The sequence below is a fragment of the Rattus rattus genome, chromosome 11, assembly GCF_011064425.1.
Source record: "Rattus rattus isolate New Zealand chromosome 11, Rrattus_CSIRO_v1, whole genome shotgun sequence".
NCBI lineage: Eukaryota > Metazoa > Chordata > Mammalia > Rodentia > Muridae > Rattus > Rattus rattus.
Window position 1 is genome coordinate 89,765,951 of NC_046164.1, and position 17,129 is coordinate 89,783,079.

Genomic DNA, 17,129 nt, shown 5'->3' on the forward strand with positions numbered 1-17,129 from the left:
AAACACACTTTGTATGAACTCATTGATAAGCAGATATTAGTCCAAAAGCTTAAATTACCCAAAAGATGCAACTCCACAGACCCCAGGAAGCTCAAGAAGGATTAATGCAAAAATGCAGATGCTCCCACCCTTAAAAGGGGGCAAAAATATCCATAGGAAGGAAAGGAAGGCAGTTTAGAGCAGAGATCAAGGAACGGATATAGTCTCTCCTGAGAGACACAACCAGAACACAAGCCAAACACAGAGGCAAATGCTAACAGCAAACCACTGAACTGGAGAATGGGAAACCCATTGAGGAATTAGAGCGGATTAAAGATGAAGGGGCTACAACCCCATAAGAAAAACAATGTAACCAACCAGAGTTTCATGGGACTAAACCACTAGCCAAAGACTTTACTATGAATTGAACAGGGCTCCAAATCTATAGCAGCATATTTTGAGGATAGCTGTGGGGCACAAGTGGAACAGGAAGCCCTTAGTTCTGCTATGGTTGGACCCCCAGAGCAGGGGAATCTTGGGGTGGTAAGGGAGGGTAGATTGTGGGGAGGATACCCTTATGTAGAGAGAAGGGGAGATAGGGCTTATGGACAGGAACCAGTAAAGGGGATTTGAAATTTCAGTAAGTAAAGAGATACATCACAGAGAGAAAGAAAAGGAGAGAGAGAGAGAGAGAGAGAGAGGAGAATAATAATACAGGCCTCTGCCATTGCCTTGATGTGGTCTCCTGGAACTGTAAAAAGTAAGGCCCAGTTGCTGTCACATCACACACACTTTAGACACAGTACTTAATGAAATGGAGCTTGAAATAATTTGTGAGCCTTCTCCCTGAAGACCAGCTCTCAAAGTATCCAAACATGCTATGGAATTAATAACCCACTCCAGCTGTAAAGCTATGAACATACAGCAATGACCTGCATGACAAGATATCACCAATAGTAGAAAATGGCACTGAGGTATTTCTACAAGATCAACAGATATCCGTTGAACTTGAGGCAAACCCAGCAGGAGAGAGTGATGCCTGGTGGGATAAACCTAACTAGTGAGGCTGTAGATCTTAAAGGATAGCCTCTACTGCTACCAATTTTCTAAACCAGCATAATCTCTATCTGAATTCCAAATACTCACACTTTGACCCATAGGTGAGAGTAGCTCTCACCCCTTGTGATGGTTTGCATATGCTTGGCCCAGAGAGTGGACCTATTGTAGTAGATGTGTCACTGGGTGTGGGCTTTAAGATCATCGTCCTAGCTGCCTAGACATCAGTATTCTGCTAGTAACCTTCAGATAAAGATGTAGAACTCTCAGTTCCTCCTGTACCATGCCTTCCTGGGTGCTGCCATGCTCCCACCTCATCCTGTAAATCCCAATTAAATGTTGTCCTGATAAGACTTGCCTTGGTCATGGTGTTCTGTTTACAGCAGTAAACCCTAAGATACCTCCTCATTGAAGATGAGCCTTCTTGCTGCAGATGGAAAACAAATATGATCATCTAAACAAGACCCACAAATGATGAGTGTGTATACAAACATGGATGGGGACATCTCTCAAGGCCCTCACCTAGAAAAAAAGAATGCAGGAGTTTAATGAGGCTACTTGAGAGAGGGAGAATGAATTTTCAGGATGAGTCCACTCACAAGTTATTCAGCCCAAGCAGTCAGCCTCAAACATACGCCATATGCACAATGGTTAAAACATACCAGACTTTATTTATGCATGTATATTTGCACATGGGAATGTATTTTGTAACAGTAATTAAAGAAGTGTTGTGAATTTTGAAAAGAGATAAGAAGACTTGCATGGAGGAGAGAAGGAAATGATGCTAATACAGTATTTCTGTATGAAATTCTCAAGAAAAATCCTAAAATTTAAATAAAGAAATCTACTGCTGCATGGATTAAAAACTAAGTGAACAGAGAAATGATGGATGGATATTGACAAAACACAGTGTCTGATAGTTTCAGATACACCAAAATTTTCCAAGTATAAAAGTATAAAGGAAATCCACTAATTACTAAGCATGATATTTAATTAGGCAAGAAGGGCATATCAAAAAGACAGCCTATTCTAAAAAGTTAAAATACAGAGACATGGTCCAAAGGCAAAATTATCTTTGAAATTATAAATAGATATGAAACTAATTTAGATATAATAATAATAAAAAGGAGGTCAGATGTTTAAAAGCACATTAAAGACAAATTCATAAAGCTTCTGTGTTGACAATAGAAAATAGGGAAGTGAGACTTAAGTTATCAAAGAAATAAAACGAACAAGTGATCCCAATGAAAACAGATAAGTAAGATAGTGGTGCTACCAAAGCATTGAACAATGAAATGAAAGACTGCTGAGACCAACAAAATTAAGGGTTAAAATATCCATCATGATCAAGTAGGCTTCATCCCAGGGATGCAGAGATGGTTTAATATATGAAAATCCATCAATGTAATCCACTATATAAACAAACTCACAGATAAGAACCACATGGTCATTTCATTAGATGCTGAGAAAGCATTTGACAAAATTCAACACCCTTCATGATAAAAGTACTGGAAAGAATAGGAATTCAAGGCCCATACCTAAACATAGTAAAAGCCATATACAGCAAACCAGTTGCTAACATTAAACTAAATGGAGAGAAACTTGAAGCAACCCCACTAAAATCAGGGACTACAAGGCTGCCCACCTCTCCTACTTATTCAATATAGTACTTGAAGTCCTAGCCAGAATAATCAGAGAGTGAAAAAAGGAGGTCAAGGGATACAAATTGGAAGGGGAAAAATCAAAATATCACTATTTGCAGATGATACGATAGTGTACTTAAGCGACCCCAAAAGTTCCACCTGAGAACTACTTAACCTGGTAAACAACTTCAGCAAAGTGTCAGGTATAAAATTAACTCAAGCAAATCAGTAACCTTCCTCTACTCAAAGGATAAACAGGCTGAGAAACAAATTAAGGAAATGACACCCTTCACAATAGTCCCAAATAACAAAAAAATATCTTGGTGTGACTTTAACCAAGCAAGTGAAAGATCTGTATGACAAGAACTTCAAATCTCTGAAGAAAGAAATTGAAGAAGATCTCAGAAGATGGAAGGATCTTCCAAGCTCATGGATTGGCAGGATTAACAGAGTAAAGATGGCCATTTTGCCAAAAGCAATCTACAGATTCAATGCAATCCCCATCAAAATTCCAACTCAATTCTTCATAGAGAGAGAAAGAGCAATTTGCAAATTCATTTGGAATAACAAAAAACCCAGGATAGTGAAAACTATACTCAACAATAAAAGAACTTCTGGGGCAATCACAATCCCTGACTTCAAGCAGTATTACAGAGCAATGGTCATAAAAAGTGTATGGTATTGGTACAGAGATAGGCAGGTAGATCAATGGAATAGAATTGAAGACCCAGAAATGAACCCACACACTTGACCTTTGACAAAGGAGCTAAAACCATCCAATGGAATAAAGATAGCATTTTCAACAAATGGTGCTGGTTCAACTGGAGGACAGCATGTAGAAGAATGCAAATCAATCCATTCTTATCTCATGTACAAATCTCAAGTCAAGTGGATCAAGGACCTCCACATCAAACCAGATACCTCAAACTAATAGAAGAAAAAGTAAGGAAGAGTCTTGAACACATGGGCAATGGGGAAAATTTCCTGAACAAAACAGCAATGGCTTATGCTCTAAGATCAAGAATCGACAAATGGGACCTCATAAAACTGCAAAGCTTCTGTAAGGCAAAGGACATTATCATTAGGACAAAATGGCAACCAATAGATTGGGGAAAGATCTTTACCAATATTACATCTGATAGAGGGTTAATATCCAAAATATACAAAGAGCTCAAGAAGTTAGAGTCCAGAACATGAAATAACTCTATTAAAGAAAATGGGGTACAGAGCTAAACAATTCTCAACAAATTCAGAATATTGAATGGCTGAGAAAAAATGTTCAACATCCTTAGTCATCAGGGAAAAGCAAACCAAAACAACCCTGAGATTCCACCTCACCCCAGTCAGAATGGCTAAGATAAAAAACTCAGGTGAGAGCAAATGCTAGCGAGGATGTGGAGGAAGAGGAACACTCCTCCATTGTTGGTGGGATTGCAAACTGGTACAACCACTGTGGAAATCAGTCTGGAGGTTCCTCAGAAAATTGAACATTCCACTACCTGAGGACCCAGCTATATCACTCTTGGGCATATACCCAAAAGATACTCCAACATACAACAAGGACACATGCTCCACTATGTTCATAGCAGCCTTATTTATAATACCAGAAGCTGGAAAGAACCCAGATGCCCTTCAACAGAGGAATGGATTAAAAAATGTGGTACATCTACACAATGAGTACTACTCAGCTATCAAAAACAATGACTTCCTGAAATTCATGGGAAAATGGAATGAACTAGAAAATGTCATCCTGAGTGAGGTTACTCAATCACAGAAAAACACACTTTGTATGAATGCATTGATAAATAGATATTAGCCAAAAGGCTCAAATTACCCAAGATGCAATTCACAGACCCCAGGAAGCTCAAGAAGAAGGATGACAAAAATGCAGATGCTCCCACTCCTTTTTAAAAGGGGGACAATATCCATAGGAGGGGATATGGAAGCAAAGTTTAGAGCAGCGAATCAAGGAATGACCATTCAGTGGCCCATATATATACAGCCACCAAAACTAGATAAGATTGATGAAGCTAAAAAATTCATGCTGAAAGGGACTGGATATAGATCTCTTCTGAGAGACACATCCGTAGCATGTCCAATACAGAGGTCAATGCTAGCAGCAAACCACTGAACTGAGACTAGGACCCCCTTAGGGGGAATCAGAGGAAGTATTGAGAGAGTTGAAGGAGTTTGCAACCCCATAAAAACAACAATGCCAACCAACCAGAGCTTCCAGGGACTAAACCACTACTGAGAGACTATACATGAACTGATCCAGGGCTCCAACTGCATATGTAGCAGAGAATAACCTTGTTGGGGCACCATGGAAGGGAAAGCCCTTGTTCTTGCCAAGGTTGGACCCCCAGTGCAAGGGAATATGGGGGAACAATAAGGAGGATGTATAGGGGAAATACCCATATGGTGGAGGGGAGGGAATAGGGGCTTATGGACAGGACACCAGGAAGGGAAATAACCTTTGAAATGTAAGTAAAGAAATATATCTAATAAAAAATTTTTAAAAAAGAAAAAAATGAAAGTATAATCACAGACATTTAGAAGACAAATATTAGATAATTTAAAGATATTTATTTTTCCAAGCTTTCAGAACATACGTGAATAGCTTACTTGTTCAAAAACTATGAGGACAACACAGCAAATTGGTACATATACTGCAAATGAAAAGTCTAAAATATAGAAACCAGAGTTAAAAGTATTGCACACTGTATGCATAAATAAGTACATTAAATATCAGAAAGACCTTTCACCCACATACCCTGCATCAATAGCAAAAATGTAAGATTCCATGAGATGTGAAGAAATAACTAACAAGATTAATTTCATAACAATAAAATAAAGTTTCCTTCACAAATAAAGTACATCTATTTCAAACCTACAAGAAGAAGACTGGGGATTCCGGTCCAGGATGCTGCTCAACCATTAACCTGGGTTTGTGTTTCCAGCATCTACATATCAATAAAAGAAAGCTATAACCCCAGCCCTAGAGACTGGACATGAGGAATGGAGACTAATGGTTCCTTGGAGCTCATTGACTAGCCAACCTAGCCTAATTAGGGGTGTCAAATTTTTTGTAAAACCCTGTCTTTAAAAGTGAGGTGGACAATTGTGGAAGATACCTGGAGTCTCCCTCTGGCCATTACTTACAAACACTCAGGCATACATGTGCATACACACTCATACATTCCTGCACACCCACACTGGACTACATAATTACATACATACATACATACATACATACATACATACATACATACATACATGTGTGTGTGAAAGAAAACCATAAAAACCCCCTGAAACCTATATATGATAAATAAAACCAATAGAGAACCACAGAGTCTTGAAGTTAAGAACCAGATTACTTATTTTGCTTTAGACAACACAAGGAGAGTAGGGACAGAGGGATAAAAGGAAAAAAATTAAAAAGATGAACTTTAGATTATCTGTATGTTCTATCAATGTCAACCCAAAATGTTCAGAAATTGCATATACACCATACAACTAGAAGAATTAAGAGAATTCAAAACATTGGTATATGTGGTTAATATATAAAATTTTATAAGATTCTTGTATAAAAATGAACTATGTTCTTAATAGAAAGAGCTGAGGCTTACAATTTCCAATGGATGCCATTAAACCTATTGAAACAGATTCAAGACCATTTTGGAGGCTATTACTCACCAATACTGAAAAACCAGAGCATTTGATTGAATGCAAATATCTGCTATATATACAAATCGTGCTTGACTCTATCAAGAGAGCTGCAAAGGTCCATGCAATAAAGATTTCCTTGCCAATTTGCGATGCTGTCAGTGGATGGCAGAACCTCAAAGAAAGGCCTTCTAGAAGGAAGCAATGTCATTGATAGGGGGTGGGTGTATTTTCTTGAAGGGAGTATTGAAACACTAGCACTTTCTTCTCTCTCTCTTAACTTTCATTTTGCCATGAGCCATCTTTGGAACATGTTCCCACCCTGAAGTATTAAAGAACCACAGATTCCAAAGCCCCTTACTACAGAGATTGCAAACACTGAATTACTGATAAAAATTAAACTTTGATCCTTGTAGCTAATTATCCTACATGTTATATCACAATAAGAACTCTTGAAAGAGATAATTCAGTTTTGTGAAGCACCAATAAAATTAAAGTTCCGATACATTATTTTTAAACAAAAGCGAAATTATATAAATCAATTGGTGAAGAAAAAGAAGAATAGGATCAACATTTATTTTCACATACGGGCAATATATCAATTTTAAACACTGTGTATTTCATCGAGTGTACAAAGAAATTTTATAAACACTTGCTAATTTAATAAGCATAACAATTATCAGATCATTTAGTGGATTAAAAATTCCCCCTTAAATTTACAGATTGAAATATAATGCTTCAAGATTATAGCCAAAAATAGAAAATTTAAGTGAATTTGAAACATAAGGGTAGAATTGAACTTTGGGGCATGCAAGGTCAAGATGGTACCCTTATGAAGAAGTCTTGTGCTCCCATCAAAGCTATACTTGATTATAATGTTTTAATACAGAATAATATAATGTAAAGGATAATATCGTTTATACAAAAACATACACAGCTTGATCTTGTTCCAGAATTGTGTGTGTGCATGTGTGTGTGTGTGTTTGTGTGTGTGTGTGTATGTCTGTGTGTGTGTGATTCATATGCACTAGCAATGTCAACAGAGAAAATTCAAGATTAACTTTAACAAACAAGAAAATAATTAAGGAACTTCAAAGAGCAGTTACATACATGATTAGTGGATAAAAATGATGTTCTTACTTACATCCAGAAATGACTAACTACAAGTTATGAATTATATTTAAATACAAATAAACACATATATTCAAATATACATATATGTATGTATAATTATAAAACTAAACAGGGAATATAAAACTGAATCAAGTTAACTATGACCTATGAGGGAGAGGACACAGTGTAATAAAGGAAGTTTTATGAAGACAGTTTTAGATATATTAGAATATGACAAAAGTAAAGACATTAAGATTTTATAAATCCCTGTTTATGTATCGAGTCAGATAAGTCTATTTCTTCTTATTAGGGAATTGAGCCCATTGATGTTAAGAGGTATTAAGGAAAAGTGATGATTGCATATAGGAAACACACCTTAGTGACAAAGACAGACACTACCTCAGAGTAAAAGGATGGAAAATTTTTTTCCAAGCAAATGGTCCCAAGAAACAAGCAGGAGTAGCCACTCTAATATCAAATAAAATAGGCTTTCAACCAAAAGTTATCAAAAAAGACAAGGAAAGACACTTAATACTCAACAAAGGGAAAACTCTACCAAGATGAACAATCAATTCTGAACATCTATGCTCCAAATGCAAGAGCACCTACATTCATGAAAAAAAAAATTTACTAAAGCTCAAAGCACACATTTCCCCTCACACAACAATAGTGGGAGACTTCAACACCTTGGTCTGATCAATGAACAGATAAACAGAAACTAAACAAAGACACAGTGAAACTAACAGAAGTTATGAACGAAGTGGATTTAACAGATACCTGTAGAACATTTCATCTTAAAACAAAAGAATATACCTTCTTCTCAGCGCCTCACGTTACCTTCTCCAAAATTGACCATATAATCAGTCACAAAACAGGGCTCAACAGATACAAGAAGGTAGAAATAATCCCATGCATCCTATCAGATCACCACCGGCTAAGGCTGATCTTCAAAAACAACAAAAATAACAGAAAGTCAACATACACACGGAAGCTGAACAATGTTCTACTCAATGATAACTTGGTCAAGGAAGAAATAAAGAAAGAAATTAAAGACCTTTTAGAATTTAATGAAAATGAAGGCACAACATATCAAAACTTATGGGACACAGTGAAAGCAGGACCATGTGGAAAACTCAGCTCTAAGCACCTCCAAAAAGGAACTGGAGAGAACATATACTAACAGCTTGACAGCACACCTGAAAGCTCTAGAAGAAAAAGAAGGAAATACACCCAAGAGGAGGAAATGGCAGGAGATAATCAAACTCAGGGCTGAAATCAATCAAGTAGAAACAAAAAGGACTATACAAAGAATCAATAAAACCAGGAGCTGGTTCTTTGAGAAAATCATCAAGATAGATTAAAAACCTTAGCCAGACTAACCAGAGGGCACAGAGAGAGTATCCAAATTAACAAAATCAGAAATGAAAAGGGAAACATAACAAAGGAAGGAGAGGAAATTTTAAAAAATCATCAGATCCTACTACAAAGTCTATACTCAACAAAACTGGAAAATATGGAGGATATGGAAGACTTTTAAGACAGATACCAGGTACCAAAGTTAAATGAGGATCAGATAAACCAGCTAAACAGTCCTATAACCCCTAAAGAAATAGAAGCAGTCATTAAAAATCTCCCAAACAAAAGAAGCCCAGGACCAGATGATTTTAGTGCTGAATTCTATCAGACCTACAAAGAAGACCTAATACCAATACTCTTCAAACTATTCCATAAAATAGAAACAGAAGGAATACTACCCAATTGAATACTACTCAGCTATTAAAACAATGACTTCATGAAATTCTTAGGCAAATGGATGGAACCAGAAAATATCCTGCATGAGGTAACACAGACACAAAAGAACACACATGGTATGCACTCACTGATAAGTGGATTTAGTCCAAAAGCTCGGATTACCAAAGATACAATTTGCAGACCACAGGAAACTAAAAAAGAAGGAATACCACAGTATGGATGCTTCAGCCCTTCTTAGACTAGGGAACAAAATACACGGGAGGAAATACGGAGATGAAGTGTGGACCACGCACTGAAGGAAAGGCCATCCATAGACTGCCCCGCCTAGGGATCCATCCCACATACCGTCACCAAACCCAGACACTATTGCAGGTACCATGAAATGCATGCTGAGAGGAGCCTGATACAGCTGTCTCCTGAGAGGCTCTGCCAGAGCCTGACAAATATTGAGGTGGACGCTCGCAGCCAATCTTTGAACTAAGCACAGGGTCCCCAATGGAGGAGTTAGAGAAAGGACTGAAGGCACTGACTGGGTTTGCAAGCCCATAGGAAGAACAACAATGTCAACCAACCAGATACCCCAGAGCTCCCAGGGACTAAACTACCAACCATAGAGTACACTTATAGTAACCCACAGTTCCAATCACGTGTATACCAGAGGATGGCCTGTTGGGCATCAATAGGAGAAGAGGCCCTTGGTCCTGTGAAGGCTTGATGCTCCAGTGTAGGGGAATGCCAGGGCCAGGAGGTGGGAGGGAGTGGCTGGATGAGTGGTTGGGTCGGGGAGCACCCTCATAGAAGCAGGGGGAGGAGTGATGGGATAGGGGGTTTCTGAAAGTGAAAAGAAAAAGAGGGTGACATTTAAAGTGTAAATAAAGAAAATATCCAATAAGAGAAAAAAAGATTTGATAAATACAGTTGATAAGTACATTGATGCTTTTATTATTCTGTATACTTTGGTGAAAGTTATTGTACAATATAGAAAATAATTCTTTCACTGGCATACTTAGAATTATTTGAATGGAAAAGTTTCCAAGCAGGGCAACTTCATTCTATAAAATTTCATTAAATGAATAAGATGTGAACACATGGCTTTGTGAGAGAATGGGGAATTGACCTTATTTTTTTCTTTTTGTGCCATAGTCTTATAAAACACAAGTATGTATACATGTCTGGAGATTAACTGGACAATATAAAACCTTCACTAATAAGATCAGCTGTATGTGGTATTTTACCAAACTTGTGAATTATTGCATTTAAATTATTAAATTCTTTATTCTTTTTAAAAACCATAAACTAGACTTCTATGTTGCATGCCCTGATGTCCTCTATCTGCGTGGATTTCTCTCCTAGACTCCTGAAGAAATTTTTATTGGCTATTATTTTATTTACATTTCAAATGTTATCCCCTATGAGAGTTTTACCCCACCCATCCACCCACCCTTTCCTGCCTCCTTGCCCTGACATTCCCTTACACTGGGGGCATGAACCTTGGCAGGACCAAGGGCTTCTTCTTCCACTGGTGCCCAACAAGGCCATCCTCTGTTACATCTGTAGCTGGATCCATGGGTCATTCTATGTGTACTCTTTGGATGGTGGTTTAGTCTCTGGGAGCTCTGGTTGGTTGGTATTGCTGTTCTTATGGGGTTGCAAGCCCCTTCAGCTCCTTAAATCCTTTCTCTAACTCCTCCAATGGGGACCCCATCTCAGTTCAATGATTGGCTGCTAGCATTCGCCTCTGTGTTTGTCATGCTCTGACAGAGCCCCTCAGGAGACAGCCATATCAGGTTCCTGTCAGCATGCACTTCTTGGCATCAGCAATACTGTCTGAGTTTGGTGGCTGTATGTGTATAGACTGGATCCCCAGGTGAGGCAGTCTCTGGATAGCTTTTCCTTCAGTCTCTGCTCTAAACTTTGTCTCTGTATTTCCTCCTATTAATATTTTTGTTCCCCCTTTTAAGAAGGACTGAAATACCCGCACTTTGGTCATCCTTCTTCTTGAGCTTCATGTGGTCTGTGGATTGTATCTTGGGTTATCAGACCTTGTGGGCTAATATCCACTTATTAGTGAGTGTATACCATGTGTGGTTTTTTTGTCACTGGGTTATCTCATTCAGGATATTTTCTAGTTCCATCCATTTGCCTATGAATTTCATAAAGTCATTATTTTTAATTAGCTGAATAGTACTCCATTATGTAAATGTATCATAATTTCTGTATTCGTTCCTCTGTTCAGGGACATCTGGGTTCTTTCCAGCTTCTGGCTATTATAAATAAGGCTGCTATGAACATAGTGGAGCATGTGTCTTTGTTGTATGTTGGAGCACTTTTTGGGTATATGCCCAAGAGTGATATAGCTGGGTCCTCAGGTAGTGGAATGTTCAATTTTCTGAGGAACCTCCAGACTGATTTTCAGAGTGGTTGTACCAGCTTGCAATTCCACCTACAATGGAGGAGTGTTCCTCTTTCTCCACATCCTCACCAGTATCTGCTGCCCTGAGTTTTTACCTTAGTCATTCTAATTGGTTTGAGATGGAATCTCAGGGTTGTTTTGATTTGCATTTTCCTGATGACTAAGGATTTTGATTATTTCTTTAGGTGATTCTCAGCCATTCAATATTCCACAGTTGAAAATTCTTTGTTTAGCTCTGTACCCCATTTTTAATATGGTTATTTGATTCTCTGCAATCTAACTTCTGAGTTCTTTGAATATATTGGATATTAGCCCTCCATTGGATGTGGACTGGTAAAGATCTTTTTCCAATCTGTTGGTTGTCATTTTGCCCTAATGACAGTGTCCTTTGCCTTACAGAAGAAAGTGTTTTAAAGTAAAGCTGTAGACACTACCACCCCCGTAGTCTCCTTGCCTGTGAATGGACGTGGTTAACCCTTGCTAGCTTCTTTCATCCAAGAAACGTACTTGTTGCTAACTTAACTGTATTTCAGGGCTAAATGTCTTCTTCAATGTCTTAGATTGAGTGGGGAAAAATAGCAATTATAATCTAGATAGGTACATAAACATCTATTAATGATTAACTTAAAAATAAGTTAAGCTCTCTCTCTTCCTCTCTTCCTCTCCTTCTCTCCTGGCTTGACACGATAAAAAAAAAAATAAGTTAAGTGAAAGGAGGCAGCACAGTTCCTGAGGTGACTTAGATGGGTGCTCAGGGATAACCTCCTTTGGGAGCTGAGGACCAGAACTGTACAGAGTACCACATGCCAAGGTCTAGCCACTGAACGTCTAGTTAACCTCCTTGCAAAAGAGTATGTTCTTAGGCACCAATTCCCAAAATTTCTGTCTTCGAATTGGAGCTTTCTTTCCCTGTAAAATACTTAATTTGTTTTTCCTCTCCATCCCTTGTTCCCAGAATGATGACTCAGAGACTAATTATTTATTATTAAATGGCTAGGCTATGGACTTTGACTCGTTCCCTGACATGTTTAACTATTTAAACTATTCTACATCCACCACTGGGTCATCATGGCTGTCATCTTTCTTCGGGTCTCCTCAGCATCTTGCTCAAATCTCAACCTGAGTCTCTCCCAGCATCTCCTTTTACTCTCTCACTACTTCCCAGCATCCTCTTTCTTCCTGCCAGTGTCCCAACTCCTACTTCCTGCCTCAGCTCATTGGCCATAGGCTTTTTTTATTATTGACAGTTGTTGCCTATAAGAGATTCTCTCTACTTTTCCCTCTGACACCACGTTTCACAGATGAATCGAGATTGTATATTTTCTCTGTAATACTTACCGACATGAGAAGAATTGAAAATTGACTCAAGAGCTTCACCTGGAGCTTAAAGGTTGTGATTTAAGCAAAGCCACTAAATGTCCCGAGATTCTGATTTCTGTACTTTAAAGGTAGCTTACAAACCAAGCCGTCACCAGGCTGAGGCTAGCCCCCAATTCTGGGACACTCTTTGATCCATCTGCTTTATTGTCACACTCTTTAGCACTTATGGCAAAACACACTGCCATTTATGATCTTTCTTTGTTAGAAAACAAGTTCTGTCTCACAAAGGGTTTTTTGAAGTCAACATCTCTCTTTTTGGTGAGAGCACTAATACACTGACTATGACAAAAAGCCCAAACTTTGATATCTTAGTTTTATTTCCTGTTGTGCTAAAATAGCTTGGCAAAAAGCAACTCAAAGGGGGAGGGATTTATTTCTGTTCATTATTGAAGGGTACACAGTCCATCTGGGATGTCAAAGCAACAGGAGCCAGAAGCAGCTGGTCAGGTCACATCTCCAACCAGGGGCAGGTTCTGCCCAGTTCCCATCCTCCACCTGTGAAGGTACAATACCCCATGTACAGAGTGGAGACATTGTCAGCGGTCGACTTCCTGTATCAACTAGCTCAATCAAGACACACCCTCAGAGGTGTGCCCATCACAACTGAACCACAAAAGTTGAACATTGCAGCCTTGGTAGTGTCCCAGTCATAAATTACATAGTTTATAACTCTTCAGGCATACTACAAGCACGTTGAAGACATAGACTGTTTCACATAATTTCTGCACTTGAATATTTTCAAAAGATAATCCAGTAACTGGTTGAATGGCTGCTTCCAAGACTTTGCACACTAAAGCTAGAGAAGCACCGTAAAACATATCATCAGAGGGTTTGAAGTCCTTACACATTTGGGAAAACATGGTTGGGAGTGAAAGGAGAAAGCAAAGCGTGCTACTGAATGATTGTAGTCAGTGAATAGAAATGAAACCTTCAGACAGGAAAACGTTCTCAGGCATTAGCTGAACGCTACTTCATTCACAACCTAAATAGCACTGCTGTAAAGATAAAGCGATGTTCACGCTGGCATAGAGTGAATGCTGGGTCCAAAGAGATTTGGGGGAAGATCTGAAAAATGAAACTTACTACACGACACAAATATACACAGGAGACACAGAAACTAAGAACTTCTGACCAAAGAAGGCTGGCCTTGTGTGTTTGCTTTACTCTGTGCTTGGTAACTAGGATTTTCACTAATTTAAACAGCACCTGTTATGCAGGCTATGTTCAATGGGACTGATTCAGATATAGACTACTATATTCCTATTCTAGGAGTCTTGATTGAAGAAAAGATATTCCTCTGGGATTGCATGATTGCCTAATCATCCGCAATGGATTTTTTTCAGTTTTTATCAGAAAGCACAGTCTTAAATGTTAGGAAAGAGAGTAGACATATTGCTAAGATAGGTGAAGAAAAAAAGGCTAAGATTTTATCCAAATGTAATTTTATGAACAATTTATAGCAGAGTTACCAAGCGATGCTTTTTTTCAAGTGTAGATCTATCCCAAACCCACTAGCTCAGAAGCTTTTGGGAAGCGTCCCACATCATGCTGAGATTTGGTCACTGGTGGTCCAGGAGTAAGTCAAGGCCAGTTCTTGGAGGACCTAGAGGTTATCATGGTTGGTGATGATGAAGTAGGAAAAACTGAGCAAGGAAATTAGATTCCAACTTGGAGTACGTATATTATATAGAGTAACATGTCATAAGCAGGAAAAAGGCCAGCCTCCAGATAAAATAATAAAGCATTTGTTAAAATGATACTGTTCACCATGTCAACAGCAAAACCCCTGGCTCTCAGTGCCAACTAGTAGCAAATGCTTTTGTGATGACTAAGAGTTGATTGCTTTTACTCTGTCATAGTTGAATAGCAAGTGTTTAAAACTGTGGACACTAATTGGACTGTGTGTAGACAAGTCACTTCCAATATCACTGCATAAAAACAACCAGAGATAATGTGTAACTTAATGGCAATAACATGCCAATAAAACTTTATTTAAAATAACAGTCAGAAATGATTTATAAACTGTTACCATTGCTGTGGTTTATCTTAGAAAACAATATGTAACTATTATTGGGCTTATATTCAAACCTAAGGGAGTATGTTATGGAAATATATGTATTTGTGCTGTTTGAATGTTCTGTGTTTATATATGTTGAAAGAAAATACATTTTAGAAGGTGAAAAATATTTTAATATGAATATATGATTTGTTCTAGGTTTTCTAAATGTTCCACTGGCCTGTATATAATTACTTTGAGTTTTTCTAGTTAAATGTTTTTATAATCAGAAAGGTAATTTGAAATAAAGTGAGGTGTGGAAGAGGGGTTCCTGTGGTAGACTGCCTGCAGGAAAGCCTAGGAAGGACTCCCAGCACTGCACAGATTAGCACCGGCACACGCCTACAGCCCAGCACTGGGAGCTGAGAAGAGGATCAGAAGGTAAAGAGCATGTCCACCTGCACAGAGCAGTCGAGGCCAGATGAGAACGCACTGCACCTTGCCTCAAAAAGTGAATCATTTTTAAAAGATGAAAACCAGCTGGTACTGCCTTCTCTCCCCTCGGCACAAGCAGAACAGCTCTGCTGGGAGTGTGAAATACTTTTTCTTTTAAAAGCAATCAGGACTCTACAGCGATTATGAATGAAGGAAAAATTCAATCCAGTCCCACTCATCAATGTAAGTAAAAGAGGACAGGTAAAGATGAGGACGATTCAGCAGTTAACCGCACCAGCGTTACCCAACAGTTCTCATTTCCATGGCTTTAATAGTGAGCGAAACTACACGTATTAAGTTGCACTTTCTCCTTCAGGAAAACAGAGTGATAATTGTGCAGAGAATAATTTTATGGGCAAAGTGTGCCCTGTATTGTAAAAGATTGGAATAAAGTACTCTAGTACACAATGTCTTAGCAGGTGCAAACACTTACCTGAGCAATTAAAACCTTCTTAATATACAGAATGCAGCCAACGACTGCTGGAGTGACAGAATAGATCTTTTAGGACACAATGTGTTTGTCTAAAACAGGATTTTTTTCCATCCTGGCTTTATTTATTTATTTATTTATTTATTTATTTATTTATTTATTTCTTCTAGCACTCATTTGTAGATCTTTTCTTTGAAAAGGAAAAATTGACCAAACACAGATAATTTGCTCCAAATATACCCAAGCACACTCATTCTCTTACAAATCCATTCCGACCACAAATACTATTGCCCACTGTGAGGATCTGTACTGAGTGCTGGGTAAGCTATTCTGGGGCCAGTGGTAATCAACTTCCCCACACAGAGGGAAGCGCTTCTAGAAGATGGCTCAGAATTATCACCTGGCAAACCCGATCCTCTGAGTTCTCTCCAGATACTTGGCATTTTATTCAAATTGAATTCCTGGTCTTAGGATTATGTGTCCAAGATACTTAGTCCCACCTAAGAGAATATCCATACTCTGGAGCTATCAACTGCAGAGAGGACGTCAAATGAGAACCCGGGTAGTTCAGGTGCCTCTTCTTCTCCTCCTTCAATGCAGCCCAACTGCTTTCACTGTAATCATTTATGCAAACTGATCTTACCGAAGTCACCAATGGATTGTACCTGTGCCAGTCCAGCAGCTGCTTAGCATGACATTTGACAGGTGGCTACTCCTGATGCTTCATCATCCCAATGCCATCTCATCAACATCCAGGGACCCAGTGTCCTTCTTCTGGCTCTTTCTCAGCCAACATTCTAATGCTCCCCTTTCTTCTTGACCTTTGTTAATAACCAGGAGTGAGTCTTCATTACTTTCCTCTTCTCAGTTGGTAAACTCATTTCGTCATGTGGTTTACAATTTGAATTATATTTGGATGGTTTCTGAATTTTTGTTTTCAGTCTAGGCTGGGTCCTAAAGGCTGCCTTATTTGCCTATGAGTTTTCTCCACATCCTCACCTACATCTTCAAAGGCCACCTCAAATATGAAATGTCACAAACTGGGCTTCATAAAGTAGCACCAGCTACTTCTCCACTTATACTGCAATGTCCTCATTCTGGTGGCTTTGGAAAAGAATATGGTATCATCCTGGATCCCTTTCTTTCTGCTCTACTTTTTCACTCAGTCTGTTGATGAAATTCTCTTGGCTGCACTTCCAAAGTATA